Genomic DNA, 15056 nt, shown 5'->3' with positions numbered 1-15056 from the left:
CACCACTCTCAAATAAATAGGAGCTCATCTGAAATACCTGGCAGTGGTCACATTAAACAGTGTGATGGAGCAGTGGTGTTCACATTACACCACTATAGTGGTGTTCAGTAAACTGTTCACATTTGCCCACTGCCAGAGCTTATTATCATTGATCGGTTGGGATGCCGGTGTTAGACCACCACCAATCTGATGACTTATAAGTACACTTGAGAAGATCTAACAAGATTCAAATTTGGCAAATCACAGGTATTCTGATGCAAAATAAATGTTCCATATTGTGCTTTAGGGTCTCCTAAAAATAGGATGAAAAAGAAAAATTAATACCTAGTTGCTCACCAATCCTGCCATCACCGCAGCTTGCTGTTAGGTCTTCCATGCCTCTTTCTTTTCTCCTTCACCCGTTGCATGCATTCTCTTTGGCCTGTTCACTCCAAGGCAGGAGTAAACTAAGCCTCTGAGTTGCTAGACCAAAAGAAAACTGAATTGGCACATCCATAAATAAAACTTCACAATGGCCTGGAGTGAAGAGGCCAAAGAGAATGCACATAACAGGAAGGAGAAAAGAAGACACTTGGAGCAATGGATGGTGGGCTGCGGTGGTGGTTGGAGAGGTGAGTAGTGAGGCAAGTATTATTATTTTTTTAGCTATTTGCCTGGCCATTTTCGGTTCAGCAAAATGGTGGCTGCAACTGACCGTCATTTTGCTGAATTCGCATAGAGCGTATTGCAAAAAAATTGTATTCTGGAAAATACTAATTTTTGTAAAATTCTAGAATTTAATTCCACGCAAATAAATTCGCTCATCTCTATCAATAAGTATAGATCATCAATATCATTATACTGGAAAACCCCATTAAAATTACATACTTAAGTCATAGCAAGTATAAAAATACTCATTAAGCTCTTGTTTTTACAACACACAGTTTTATAACCTAAACAACAAACTTGAAAGGTGTTAGAAATTAGACAATTGTACATCATATGTAGGGTGATGTATGTCACATGAAGTGTAATGCTTTTTGAGGACCACATATACAAAAAACTAAGAAGGTTAATAAGAGAAAGCAAAGGGTGGCAGCACAGGACTAGAAATAAAGTGGCAATACAGTAGAAGTGGCAGGCGGCTTTTGGAAACCTCACTAACCATTCTTTTATAACCTTAACTGCACACGTTGTTATTTTTAATTGTTTAAGGCTATGTGCCCACGATGCAGAAATGCTCCAGATTTTTCCTGAGCGTTTCTGCATCTCCCTGGCAGAAAAAAACGCATGCAGATTTTACATGAGTTTTTCCTGCCAGGTAGAAGCGTTTGTCATGAGTTTTGCACATGCGATTTCGTATGAGGGTTGTCAAGCGCTTTCCAAGCGATTTTAGCATCGCTTGGAAAGTGCTTGACAACTTGGTAACACTATATAAATCCATGCAACCGGCATGGATTTTATATAGTGTGACCAAGTTAATTAAAAAAAAGAATAAAAATGTTAAAAAAAAACAAAAAACATTATACTCACCTTCCGATGGCCCCCGGTCTCCTTATCCGATGCATCCGGTCTCCCTGATGCCTCGCGGTGGTCTAAAAGGGCCTACCATGACGTCATTTAGTCATGTGACAGGTCACGCGACCGCCGACGTCAGCGGTCACGTGACCCATCACATGACTAAATGACGTCATGGAAGGTCCTTTTAGACAATCGCGAGCCGCCGGGAAGCCAGGATGCATCACTAAGGAGACCGAGGGCCATCAGAAGGTAAGCATAATGTATTTTTTTATTTTAAATTCTTTTTTTTTACAGGTACTATGGTACCCAGGTCTGGAGGAGAGTCTCCTCTTCTCCAGACCCGGGTACCATCCACACATTGAATCGCTTAATATCCGCATGTGCACATGTAGTCATGCAGTTATTAAGCGATTCAATGCAAGTCAATGGCTCGCCAAGTATTTTGACGTGCTCGGGGTTTCATTCACTGTCGCCGCGCCTGCAAGTGTCACGGGCAATCTCTGCATGTGTCACGGCTGTCTAACAGCCGTGACACTTGCAGGCGCGGCGACAGTGAATGAAATGCCGAGCACGCCAAAATACTCAGCGAGCATCCGAGTGTGCTCGCCGGAAAGGGTTAATGATGCATAGCCGATCAACACTACCAATAAAGTACTAATGCAAAATGTTGGTTGATTTTTGCTAAATTCTAAATGACTTCTGAGCAAGAACTATTTTTAAGTGTGATCGAAAAACGATTTCAACACACTGGTAAGAAAACAGGACATACAATTGTTACCACTATGATACATAGAATAAGATCCATAGAAAATATTTACTAAATGCAACCAAAATGAAAGTTTAATGAGTATACTAGCCAGTTAGGCCTTTTAGATTTTGCAAATTCACAAACTGAACTAAGGGCTTTAAGCAATAACACCAAGATTGTTTAAAATCTTAACAATTATATAATAAAGGTATACCTTGTTCCCACAAGTGCCATGGTTTCCATACACACCTGTGACATGCCAGCTATGCCATGAGTGTCTTGAAAGATGTATCTAATCCAAGTCAAAATGTTCTTGGTCAGATTTTTATTGAGACTGGTGTTTTTTATGGCAGTAATAGCAATCCAGGCTGATTTCTTTTTATTGCCAAACATACAGTAACATGAAAAAATTGTCATAATGCTGCAAACCTTATATGTCCCTCATATTTCCTTTGGTTTCTTCTGACAGTGCAAAATATAAACAATTAAACATCTTCTAAACTTGAGATATTTAAAGGGAACCTAACAGCTGATACATACATGAAGCCTAAACTACGGACAGCATGTATCAGACATTGGATATATCCTTTCAGCAAAGTATGATTTACTCTGAAACTCTGCAGTTTATCAGAGAAATCATACATTTAAAAGGTGGCTGTGGATCAAACCGGTAGGGTGACTAGTCCATAAGACCGTTCCTGGTGGCTTCTTCCCACAACCCCTTGAGTAAGAGGTCTCTTCTCACACAAAGGGAGAGACCTATCACTCTAAGTGAGAGGGTGGTGGTGGACAAACCATCTTAGGTTTAGGCAGCATGCTCGTATTATCAGTTGATAGGTTCCCTTTAACATTCGATCATATCTCCCAAAATGCTGATAAAAAGTAGTGCTCTATGGTTGTAAGTATGGGATTCATGAATTAGAAATAGGACAGGTAGGAAGTATTGATTTATTTTACTCTTATATTGTGCCATTAATTCCACAGCATTTTACTGATATTGTCATCATTGTCCCCATTGGGGCTCTTAATCTAAATTCCCTATTAGTATGTCTTTGGAGTGTGGGAGGAAACCCACGCAAACACGGGGAGAACATACAAACTCCTTGCAGATGTTGTCCTTGTTATTTCCTCTATAACTACAAACTTATCCTAAGCTTTATAAATTCTAATACACACCTGGGAACTTCCAAATTTTGGTATATCTGCAACATAGTTGGCAGGGCATTTGGCTGGCAGGTATGTGATGTGTTTGGCTAGCCTTGCTGACCCTGCCTGAAATACTAAAATCATACTGTAATCTCTACCGGGACAGGGTCTGTTTTCTGTTCTATCTATATGAATCCAGGATTATTCGGGATGATGACTTTCTCATTCGTATCTTCAGGCTATTTTGTTGGCAAAATGTGTGATGTTGGCAGAAGTGAGCCAGATGGATGATAACTGCAGTCAGTGACTCAGCTGTGATTTCGTACTGACAACAGATTACCAGAAGATATTAATGAAATGCAACATGATAATTGACAGTAACACTGCACGACCTTTTAAAATAATCAATAATGGATGCATTTCTGGAGCCACATTCAGTCACATCTAGGATTTTGCTTAGCAAACGAGCTTCAAAGAAAACTCCAGAAACATTACAGAAATTTGCCCATGACATGAAAAATCTCTAATTGTCAACTAAGAAAATACAGTTACTAAGTTTAATAAGTTCAATTAGAGGTAATAAAGAAGAAAGCTCTTCATATTCAGACTTTGGAGTTTATCTGGTCAATTAATCAAGATCTGTTTTAGCAAGAAGGTTAATTGTTCAAATAGGCCAAAATCAGTTTTAGTAGCACTTTAGCAGAGCACTTGAAGTCATGAAGTTGTATATTGTAAAAGCCACTTCCGGGTCATGCAGAGAGCAGCATGACCCGGGGAGTCTGAAGAGCGGTGACATCACTGAGAAGAGAAGAACGACGCTGGGTCCCAGAGAGAGCAGGGGTAGGTGAGTATAATAATACACTCACAATACAGTACAATAATATATTCACACATTTAATGAAAAAAACATATTCATGTGAGGACTTCTGTAAACGACACCCCCCAGCTACTTGTTCCTGAGCAATGGTCGTTTAAAAGCGTGTTTAGACAGGCTGACTGCATTTCCCAGATGCACAGAACAATCTGTAATAGATTATTCTGTGTGCATAGGATCTCATGATTCTTAGCAGCACATGTCTCTTTTACACAGATGATGCACTGTTGAGATCAATGATTCTGAAGCAAGCTTATAGGTGGCGATAGAGTTCAAGCTTTCTTCCTCTCGGAAGAGGCTATTGGCATAATTAAATTGCCAGAAAAGCACTGCATGGCCTATAAGTCTCCTTACGCCGGCTTGGCTTTCTCCACAAAGAGAAATGTTCCCCCTTGGAATCACAGTCAGAAGCCTCTCATCTACCCAAATCAGAACTTCTGCTTTGCACTGAGTAGTGGTAAACGCCCCAAAACACATGTCTGCAAATGGAGTTTCTGGTTTGACTTCTTATCCTAAGTCATGTGGCAAGGCTCCTTAAGAGGTCAATATTGACCAATAGGTGGCAGTAGAGTTCAAATTTTCTTCCTAACTCAGGAGCCTATTTGCATTATCAAGCTTAAAAGTAATTTCACCTGAAGAACAAGCGTTTGCTCGTTCGTCAGATGATTGCCGGCCAGTTTATGCTGCCATATTATCTGGAAACAAACATTCTTAGTAACGTTCGTTCATGATAATCAACCAGTATAAATCCAGATTAACATGTATTGGGGGCTCCCATCTCTTCGCCAACAGATGATGACGTGGGGGATAAGAGTCAGGCAGCTTGAATTTTAATGCTCGACTCTTTTGTCATTTAGGAGATTTGTCGCTGGCAGCGCTGTCTGGCAGAGGATCTCCTCGTTGAAAATACATGATTGTCCTTTCAGGTGAGCCAAATGTTTACGTAAATGGGAGAGAAAACGATTGTTCAGGCGATGGCTATCTAATCTGTATGGGCGCTTTTAGGTTTCTTCCTACATACACGTCCTAGGCAGACACTTGTCAATCTTTCAATCATTGAGAATGGGGCAGCAAATAGCCAGAGTGGACATACATACATACATGTCTGCAATACAAGAGTCAATCTCTGATTCAAGCTGAATATGGAATGGTAGCATGACTTAGCTGCTAGGTTCCCTTTAACATTAGCACATTAGCATATTAACCAGGGTATTTTCTCCTTTTCAGATTTCTTATAGATACACTCCACATAAAAGATTAAATTAGTTACAGCCTGTGTTATAACCAAGTTCACAGTTACAGTACAGACCAAAAGTTTGGACACACCTTCTCATTTAAAGATTTTTCTGTATTTTCCTGACTATGAAAATTGTACATTCACACTGAAGTCATCAAAACTATGAATTAACACATGTGGAATTATATACTTAACAAAAAAGTGTGAAACAACTGAAAATATGTCTTATATTCTAGGTTCTTCAAAGTAGCCACCTTTTGCTTTGATGACTGCTTTGCACACTCTTGGCATTCTCTTGATGAGCTTCAAGAGGTAGTCACCGGAAAAGGTTTTCACTTCACAGGTGTGCCCTGTCAGGTTTAATAAGTGGGATTTCTTGCCTTATAAATGGGGTTGGGACCATCAGTTGTGTTGTGCAGAAGTCTGGTGGATACACAGCTGATAGTCCTACTGAATAGACTGTTAGAATTTGTATTATGGCAAGAAAAAAGCAGCTAAGTAAAGAAAAACGAGTGGCCATCATTACTTTAAGAAATGAAGGTCAGTCAGTCCGAAAAACTGGGAAAACTTTGAAAGTGTCCCCAAGTGCAGTTGCAAAAACCATCAAGCGCTACAAAGAAACTGGCTCACATGAGGACTGCCCCAGGAAAGGAAGACCAAGAGTCACCTCTGCTTCTGAGGATAAGTTTATCCGAGTCACCAGCCTCAGAAATCGCAGGTTAACAGCAGCTCAGATTAGAGACCAGGTCAATGCCACACAGAGTTCTAGCAGCAGACACATCTCTACAACAACTGTTAAGAGGAGACTTTGTGCAGCACGCCTTCATGGTATAAAATAGCTGCTAGGAACCCACTGCTAAGGTCAGGCAACAAGCAGAAGAGACTTGTTTGGGCTAAAGAACACAAGGAATGGACATTAGACCAGTGGAAATCTGTGCTTTGGTCTGATGAGTCCAAATTTGTGATCTTTGGTTCCAACCACCTTGTCTTTGTGCGACACAGAAAAGGTGAACGGATGGACTCTACATGCCTGTTTCCCACCGTGAAGCATGGAGGAGGAGGTGTGATGGTGTGGGGGTGCTTTGCTGGTGACACTGTTGGGGATTTATTCAAAATTGAAGGCATACTGAACCAGCATGGCTACCACAGCATCTTGCATCGGCATGCTATTCCATCCGGTTTGTGTTTAGTTGGACCATAATTTATTTTTAAGCAGGACAATGTCCCCAAACACACCTCCAGGCTGTGTAAGGGCTATTTGACCAAGAAGGAGAGTGATGGGGTGCTATGCCAGATGACCTGGCCTCCACAGTCACCAGACCTGAACCCAATCGAGATGGTTTGACGTGAGCTGGACCACAGAGTGAAGGCAAAAGGACCAACAAGTGCTAAGCATCTCTGGGAACGCCTTCAAGATTGTTGGAAGACCATTTCTGGTGACTACCTCTTGAAACTCATCAAGAGAATGCCAAGAGTGTGCAAAGCAGTCATCAAAGAAAAAGGTGGCTACTTTGAAGAACCTAGAATATAAGACATATTTTCAGTTGTTTCACACTTTTTTGTTAAGTATATAATTCCACATGTGTTAATTCATAGTTTTGATGCCTTCAGTGTGAATGTACAATTTTCATAGTCATGAAAATACAGAAAAATCTTTAAATGAGAAGGTGTGTCCAAACTTTTGGTCTGTACTGTATGTCTGTTGCTATTGGAAACAGTCAACAAGCTAGTTGTCAGACACAGTCCTGACTGTTTGCTGAGCAGCAGGGACTTGGTTATGGCCATATCAGAATACAGTGCTGTGCTAGGTGTAAAGCCTATTCTTCCCAGAATGAGTGTGTCATGTGCCGACAAGGAATACTGGAGAACTTTAGCCCAGAAAAATAAAGAACTGTTACTGTAGTTCAATAATTCCAAATCCATGAAATGTAAAGCTACACATTTACAAAGTTACTTAACATTATGAGTGAATTATATCTTTATGTCAACTGAATAATATTGTCCCAACGTAAACGTTATAACCTGTATCCCTATTCCTTCCTGCGCTCCCACCTGTTCTTATTCTAATTAACACATCAATACAACAAGCCATAGGAAGCCCTTCCCCCATACAAACAGTGAAAGAACAAACAGGAAATTATGTCCGGGAGCAAAAGAATCTAGAAAACAACCATTAAAAGCCAATCAAACATTAAGACAATTCGATTTAGATAAAGAAAACACAAGGCTTTTTATTGAAAAAAAAATGGTTTTCATGGTATTTTAATAAAGTTTTTGGGGACTAAAGTCTATATTGAAGGGTATTCAATTAGAAACTCGTTTATTTTGTTTTATTTGACTTGGTGGCTTTTTTTGTAATCTAAAATGCCCTGAGAATGGCATTTTTTCTGGGATTTTTTTCTGATATTCTTCTCGGCAGGACTTGGAAAAACACTTTGAGAACTGCACCAAGCATGCCTTCAAAAGTTTTACAAGTTATAGAAGTTACCGTAATGACATTTGTAAAATAATGTATTTCATAACGATCCCTAATTGCATAATTTTATCACATTAATGACTATTAATATTATTCCAAAATGAGGTCTAATGGAAAGCTGAGCATACTCATCAGAATAATGCCAGTGCTGATTTCAGGGAGTCTGGAGGACCACCTAATGTGTGTGGTGCCTCCAAACTGATAGTGTTGTGGGAGAAAACAAGGCATGTTGAATTTCAATGCAGATGCTTAAGTCTGCAGGGAGGTAGACCACTGATCTCGATGTCTAGTAGATTCTCTCTCCCCCATACTGTATTCAGGAAACATGTACGTTCAGACGAGTGTGCACGTGTACTTTCGGGTGCTAAGGAAAGATAATTCACAAACTGACCAGTCAAAGGTTGTCTATATATATTAGACGGCTGTTGGCCGAACGACGCCTCGGCTGATCATTTGGCCGCTAGTCATCTCAGCCGACTCTCCCATACACAGAAGCGCTCACTCGGCCGAGATCTCCTGTGTTCTCTGTGAGAAAGCCACCAGCTGACATGTCGGCCGATGGCTTATTTCAGGGAGAACAAAGAGATCGGCGGTCATAAATCAGATATGTGCGATCGGCATCTCTCCCGATCATCAGATGGCAGGCATCCCATACACATTAGCCTGTCAGCCAATATTAGTTTAGTGGGGCCTAAAGAAAGTTATAGATAAAATATTTCACCCTATTTATCTCAAGCGGATTCTCAGGCCCGGCTTAATTGTTCTATATAGCTGTAATTCTTATTTTACATGAAGGTTTTTCTGTAAGTTATGAGTCATTTGTAGTGCATCCAATCTGCTGAACGCAGGAAAATAGCTGATGAGCTGATCTCCAATGGTAACACAAAGCATTTGCCAAGTCCTTCTAAAAGTAAGATATGGTGATCACTGGTATGGTAGACGACCTGCGCCATGGATGCGTAGAAAATGTGTTAATTTCTAATTGACTTCTTTACTCATCTGAATCTACACCTTTGTATCGGCTTTGTCTTCAATGACCATTTATTTATTAGCTGGATGGGAATCAGAGCTAAGATGAAGGTCGTTCTAGTGGAAATATGCCAGCGTCTAAGCAGCTTAAATTCAGCCTCATCAATAAGGGCACAGACAGGGTACTGTTTTCATTTGGTTTGATGGCAAGCCTGCTTGATGCAAGAGGCTAAAAAGCGACAGTAACAGTTTTAGACATTTTACTGACACCAAGTAATTAGGAGGCATTTTACTCATAATGGCTCATCAGCACAATATACGTTATCAAACTTTACAGGAAACTCAGAAACCTGGATGGCGCAGATGGCACTGCAAACATCTCCACACCCTGCGGCATGAAGTAAACAGGCCTGTGCAATGTTTATAAGACTAGGAAAAATATATACAGCCCCGGGACAACAAAACGGATGGATCCACCCTATAAATAGTCATGCTTCACAGGAGTGCTCAAATATCCGCAACCTTCAGATAAAAGAAGACGACTGTCTGATCTCCGATGATGACGGGAGTGGTCTAGACACGGAGACAATAGCTACACAACTGATGGAGCTGCTCCTAATCCCAGGCTAGCTTGGTTTGATATCTGAAAAGTGGCTGGCCTGGAGCTAAGAAAGAAAGCAAATTATATATTCAGAGGGCTAGAAAATGCTGGCTATGGAGATTAGTTACCAGTCACAAGAAAGGAGGCAGTAATATGAGATGTGTCCTATTATTTGCACAGTACAACGGATTTAAGGCCATATTATAAGGGAAGCAATGACAGGAGTGAAACAATTGGAAAGAAATAATTACCTATGTTATATATAAAGCTTTTATATAAAGTATAATGGAAAATGAATTAGTGTACAACTACAATAATAAAAAGTCTAAATACAATAATGATTATCATCATAAGGCATAATATAATACTTCATATTACAAGTGTCTAGATAGACAGATAGGTACATATAGATAGATAGATAGATAGATAGATAGATAGATAGATAGATAGATAGAAGCAAAAATGCAGGCAACAATATAAAAGAATTAGGTGATTTATTTATTTGCCTAAAGAAGCAACATTCAGCTGAGCTACCGATGAGCCGAAATATTTCCTTTTAACACATGGGCAAATAAATCATCTACTTTTCTAATCTGATTATTTGGAGTGTTGCTTTTTTACTATTAGTGGTTATTTTGGATTACAATTATCGGGCTTGCACCAACTACTATATTGAAACTGGTGCTGCTTGTTTTTTTATTTTTTTTTTATTTTTTAGACAGACAGCTAGATAGATAGATAGATAGATAGATAGATAGATAGATAGATAGATAAGAGTTAGATAATGTATGGATATATAGACAGATAGATAATGTATAGATAGATAGTAGATAGATAATAGATGAGATAGATAGATAGATAGATAGATAGATAGATAGATAGATAGATAGATAGATAGATAGGTAACTAGATAGATCCATAAAGGAAGGCAGCACTCCAATGGTACAATGCAAAACACTGGACTGTATTGAGCCACGGCCACTAAAGTCCAGTATTATTGCATTGTACTATTGGAGCTGTCTTACTGACTGGATCTACCGTATATGAACATGGTGGGTTGTCTACCTTGGAGGCTTTGCACCTTGAGTTGAAAAGGACTGATGCTGCTTTGACTTTCTTTATATTTTTTTTAAGAATAAATGGAAAGAGATAGATTATCTCAAGTTTTGTATTAGTGGGCATAACTAAACCTTGTCCTGAGAGGGAGAAAACCACAAAAAAAATCCCAACTGGTCCAATGCAACACAGGAGAGAAAACCAAAATATAAAGATTTGACCCTGAAACATCTCTGTACATTGGTATTATCCAATACAGACAGACATAAAATCTGGCTGCTGTATAACTCTGTACTGTACGTAACATCTATTCTGACAGTTTAGTTTTACAGAAACAGAATATTAATAGAAGCCACATTGTAATGCTAAATTTAGCAAAAAATGTGGGTCCCTACAGAACTCACCCTACTGACTCCAGGACTGATTCACCTGTCCAACACCGATATATGCATGAAAGTAACTGTAAAGTGATGTTATCTATGGATGTACCCAAGAGTACTGTCTGTATATCGAGCCACCACAAAAAATAACACTTGCTACCATTGATTTCTCTTTAAAAAAGATAAAATTAAGACTTTTAGACAATATTTCTTGGTCTCTTGAGCTTTTCTTCGCAACAGAGAACAATGGGCCAAATTTATCAAGCCGTAACCAACCAGCGCATGGATTCTTTTACAATTTTATGGAGCTTATATCACTAGCAGAAGCAATGTAGGAGATATACTGCTGAACATTGAGTTTAGGTAGGTAAACCCCAATTGTCCAGCAGTTGTAAGACTACGACCAGGCTGTGACAGTGCATGACATGGAGAACTAATCTCCAGGCTTCCTTTAGGATACTAATTACCAGGTGGTAAGACAAGAAACAAGTAATGGACAAAAGAAGCATTCTTCCTCAAATACTATGCTAAAAAAGTTTTAATATGGCCTAAGACTAAGTCACTTTAATCCAGTGCTGAAAGCAGGCATGCTGAGAGGGGGCTGTTGTCTAATTGCCAAGAGCTTTGGAAAGATATCTTCCAAATCAAGACATCTACAGCCAAAAGCCAGGGATACCACATTATGATGGCACCACATATCCTACGATCCGAACCTAGATGAACATCAAACCATCAATACCGTTCAACCGAATGTCGCTTCTCTACGACAAAATTCATTTTACGATCGCCAAGTTAACTTTTGTTGCTAGGCACAACAGTGCTGGCAGCGCTGTGAAAGGGAAGAAAATGCTACAGCCAGCTGTGTTGTTCACAGTCGGGTAATTTCTCTATAGCTGTGAATGGATATGGGGCCAGTAGCCTGTTGTGGCCAAGGACAGAATGATGGATGATCAACACACTGTGTCCAAGTAGAAGAAGAAAGACAGAAGTTCAATGCGCCGCTGTTAAAATGCTAATATGGGTTAGGTAACAAAAGAGCAATGGGACAGAAAAGTTCGGAGGGACAGGCAACCCCTCATGTTATGTGTGCGCACTAGCCACTTGATGGCTCTTCATCCTTACATATTAGCATATAGGAAATCATTCACTAGTCATCCAGCTCTCACAAGCTTATTATTAGCTGCACTGAGTCTTGTATATGTGACACTGTATCTAGACCATGACAGGTCTCCCGCAGCTTCAGAAATTGGCATTGGACCGTTAAAATATGATTTTCCTCCAACATTTCTAAGCGACAAGGAAAAAAAAAGCCTGAACACAATTTCTTCTGAAGCAGAAATTGGCAGCTATTCTCCCAGTAAGTAAGAACTTAATTTAATGGCTTACATGGATTTCTGACTGTAACCGTAATGGCTTATCTAATGTATGAAAACAGATCATCTCTCCAAACAGACATGAGCAATGCCTTTACTATTTTAATTACGTACTTTGCTACTTCTTGGGGAGTAAACAATTCACTTTTTCTTTTTACTGCCATGGATTTCTAAGCCCTGATTAACGCTCTTTTTAGAATCTATTTCAGGCTTTAGTAAATTTTCAGCAATTCTATTTAGACCTTGCTGTATGTCGGTTACTCCCAAATTATTTTTAGATTTGTTCTAGACCCATAATCCTAAAGTCCCAATCTCAGAAAAGCTACTGTAGTAACCGGTATCAGTCACGTATATTTCAGTACATGGAGACTGATCACGGGGAAGACATTTTTTTTGAGGACTTCTTCTCGGTAATCCCATTGGTTAACATTTCAGTGTGCCTCTAGCCTAATATGGCTGCTTCCAGAGAACGAGAGATTGCAATCAAACAGCGCACAAGTGAATGATGGACTTTAGGATCAGAGTCCCTTGAAATGAGGGCATCAGCTGCGGAGGATGATGACAAGCGTGCAATGTCGGGCATCATTACAATGTGCTTTCTCAGGAGTAGGAAGTCGGGACCTCACAAGTCCTAATTTATGCAGTGATAATTAGATTCGCTATTCAAATTCGTCATTTTACAATCTGTATTTTACATTTAGAAGGTTCTTATTTAACAATGCCTTAAGGAGCTAGTGTTAACCATACCCCGTTGAGACAAGTAATCTAAAGATAAGATCAGCAGAAGGATGAGCCTGGCTCCCAGATGAACAGACAAACCTCTGGTCCATTACCTGTTGCTGCAGAGAAAAACTCCAAGCAATACATTGACAATGATGGGCGTAGTAGTTCCGCAGCTACGACCTTCTTAATGAACCAAATGAGGAACAGTCATCATTAGAGACAATTCTTCCGCTGATTCATTGCTATTTTTACTTCCCAATTTCTGCCTACATGTAATTAGTTATATGTCACCTATAGGTGGGCGCACAAATATGACAAATCTTACAATGACTTGTAAAAAGCTGAAGCCGATATAATTAGATGCTTGCAATCTGCAATTAGATAAGAATGACAGGACACATCCATCTTTCCATGAATTTCCTTGGCGCAAGGTAAATGTTTACAGCTTGTGTCACCAACCAATGCGGTTCGCAGGATGTTCATTAGGTGTATGGTTACATTAACCACATGAATGCCTAGCCCCGGGCTAGTGAAAATAAGCTCATCTTTATTACTGTACAGAAGTAACACTTCATCCAGAAATGGAGAGAACGCTGATAATAAGAATAGCTACAATAATAATAACAAAGGAAGATACAATGTAACAAGGAGCAGTGCGAGATACAGCACTGGTTAATGGGACATATACACTTTACAAACATAGATTCATATGTATTACCCAAGAACCAGGCAACATGTGGATAGTTGTGCAAACAAGTTATGCTAAGACTTGTAGTTCCACATCTTCCTCTACACCATGATCCAGCAGATGCTGATGCTTGAGGTGTGGTATCAATAGGTGGTGCACTGCACTAAACCAGCTCTGCTATTCTACAAGGACAGCCATAATGCTGTATAATCAGTAGCCTGCCCCTGACATGTAGAACCATAATGCTGTATAATCAGTAGCCTGCCCCTGACGTGTAGAAACCTGCTCTACCATCAGATACATCTCACAACAAAGAGGAAAGTTGCTGCTGTATTTCCATGGACAAAGCCCAGGACATGAGGCTGCAGCCTGGGTGCTCTCCTCCAGCCCTGCACACTGATAGCACCTATTTGTTTCCATGCATAATTTATAGCCACAGTGAAATCTAGCTGCTCTCTAGTCCACAGCACTGGGGGGACTGCAGCCCCCTCCCCGGCACTAAATCACTCCTGGCTTCCAAAGTTACAGCCTAGAATACACGGAGCTTTTAATACACCAGACACGAATAGCAGCAGAGACAACTGCATCATGATCCCTATTCATCCAGCTCCTGAGCCCTCCATCACACCATCAGCCAGGAAGGACAGGGCTCACTGGTTACAGGACAGGGTGGTGCGAGGCTGAGCAAGGCAGGGACACAGGTCACACAGTGCGATCTACAGAGATGTATATGGCCATACCTAGTACATATACATAGGTCATATAGTGCGATCTACAGAGATGTATGTGGCCATACCTAGTACATATACATAGGTCATATAGTGCAATCTACAGAGATGTATATGGCCATACCTAGTACATATACATAGGTCATATAGTGCAATCTACAGAGATGTATGTGGCATACCTAGTACATACACATGGTGCATATAGTGCGATCTACAGAGATGTTTATGGCAGTGTATAGTACATATACATAGTGCATATAGTGCGTTCCGAGTATTAACTGGCTATACCTAGTACATGGCTGTGCCTAGCACATACACCTACTGCATACAGTGCGATCTCTATAATATGGCAGTGTCCGGTACCTACACATAGTGCATATGGATAAGTCTATAATACACTTGCACTATACAATCTCGTTATGTACAGGTATATGGCATACACAGTGCGATGCCAGCTTGTCTGTGGCACTGGGCAGTGCACGTTACATCACTATAGATACACAGGGGGCACATCCAGCGCACACTATACACAGGGCAAGCTCCAGATATAGAGCAGC

General features: G+C 40.2%; 1 protein-coding gene across 6 annotated transcripts in view; it reads right to left on the bottom strand.

Moving 5' to 3' along the window:
- Positions 1-15056, bottom strand: part of SEMA6D (semaphorin 6D) — a 91882-nt gene that overhangs the window by 55304 nt on the left and 21522 nt on the right. The gene's annotated exons all lie outside the window — the stretch shown is intronic.

Source organism: Phyllobates terribilis, unplaced genomic scaffold (assembly GCF_046119375.1).
Source record: "Phyllobates terribilis strain yellow unplaced genomic scaffold, ASM4611937v1 Scaffold_11__3_contigs__length_659146591, whole genome shotgun sequence".
NCBI classification, from domain to species: Eukaryota; Metazoa; Chordata; class Amphibia; order Anura; family Dendrobatidae; genus Phyllobates; species Phyllobates terribilis.
This window is presented reverse-complemented; position numbering and strand designations above follow the sequence as displayed.